Source organism: Octopus bimaculoides, chromosome 2, assembly GCF_001194135.2.
Source record: "Octopus bimaculoides isolate UCB-OBI-ISO-001 chromosome 2, ASM119413v2, whole genome shotgun sequence".
NCBI lineage: Eukaryota > Metazoa > Mollusca > Cephalopoda > Octopoda > Octopodidae > Octopus > Octopus bimaculoides.
In genome coordinates, this window is record NC_068982.1 from 8,669,895 (window position 1) to 8,671,353 (window position 1,459).

The 1,459-nt window shown below is 35.6% G+C and overlaps 1 protein-coding gene across 5 annotated transcripts in view; it reads left to right on the forward strand.

Annotated features, from left to right (window-relative positions):
* Nucleotides 1-1,459, forward strand: part of LOC106876592 (neuropeptide F receptor) — a 383,847-nt gene that overhangs the window by 4,458 nt on the left and 377,930 nt on the right. Inside the window, exon 1 of one of the 5 annotated variants that reach the window (XM_052975486.1) lies at nt 297-980. The exons of the other annotated variants lie outside the window; for them this stretch is intronic. The gene's annotated coding sequence lies outside the window, so the exon portion shown is untranslated. Of the gene's footprint in view, nt 1-296; nt 981-1,459 lie in introns of those variants that run through there. 5 annotated transcript variants of the gene reach the window in all.

Below are 1,459 nucleotides of genomic sequence, written 5' to 3' on the forward strand. Positions count from 1 at the left end.
ATATATATATATATATATATATATACATGTATGTAGATATGAATAGTTACACACGCACGAACAAACATAGAGAGAGACGGACATACAGAATATGTGTGCGTGCGTGTGTGACTATGAACCTGTATTTGGTTGTTTCCATGTGTATAATTATTTAAATTTCTATCCGTATTTACATGAAATGCATTAGCCTGTATTGTGTTCTTATAACTTATACGAGTCTTGGGCATGTGGGAATGTCTGTGTTTCTGTGTGTGTAACGCAATTCAGTCTGTATGTATAACTTGAAATTTCTTGAATGGAGAAAATCAATATTTATGTAGGTAATCAATATGGCCTACGTATATAATACACAATACACCACATACAGCCACCCACTCACACCTACACGCTCACACACAATCGCCCACACACCTTTACTCATAAAAATCAGCACACATACACACCCTCTGTTATAATCACTCGCCCACACAAACACACATACACACATACACACATACACACATGTATGCCTGGTTGATAGTGTTTGTGATTGTAAGCAGCTATTCACACGAAGTTTTTCCTTTACTCCCCGTTGTTGTCATTTAGTCCTAGTTGAAATATTCTTCACGCAGTCCACTGATCTAATGCGTTCCACGCGTGACTATCCGATCTTGTTATGACTATATAGAGCTACATCAACCGATGTTTTTCTCCTTTTTTTTTCTATTGTTTATTATGGTAGGCTGTGATTTGGATAAAAAACAAAAAAAACAAAAACAAAATAACAGCTATAGTTGGAACGACGGTTCAGAGACTCTCTTGCCGACCCATACAGTCATCATTTGTTTTTAATGACATGGGAACATGCAACACCAGGAAACTAGCGGCAGCAAAAAGATGGAACTTAAGATTTTAAAAGTTCGTCTGCACTTTGAGTAAACAAAGAACCACGTTGGCTAGGAACAAGCGCAGAACTATTCGTATATCAGTACAATCATTAAGTATGTATAATTTTCCATGAGATTTCTTTAAACACCACTACAAAATTGTAAGCCAGTCCTTAGCGTGTCACTAAATCACAAGTCTTCTGTTGAATTTCAAAAGAGTTGCCGAGATTTGTGAATATGTAGATGAGGATTCAGCTTTGCGTATAAATGTGTGTGTATGTATGTATGTATGTATGTATGTATGTATGTATGTATGAATGCACGCATGCATGCATAGGTGTGTATGATTGCCTTAATACGTATAGAATGGTACTTATTGTTCACGAGCGTATATAATGAGTGTAATTGCTTTTTAAGAGAGCATGTAATTAAATTTATGTGATTTTATATAGCCAGACATAAGCGTGCATAGAGTCCTATATACATATAAGCATATATATGTGTGTGTGTGTGCGCGCGCGTTTCGTGTGTGTATACACATACACACACACACACACATATATATATACTCATATATATATATATATATATAT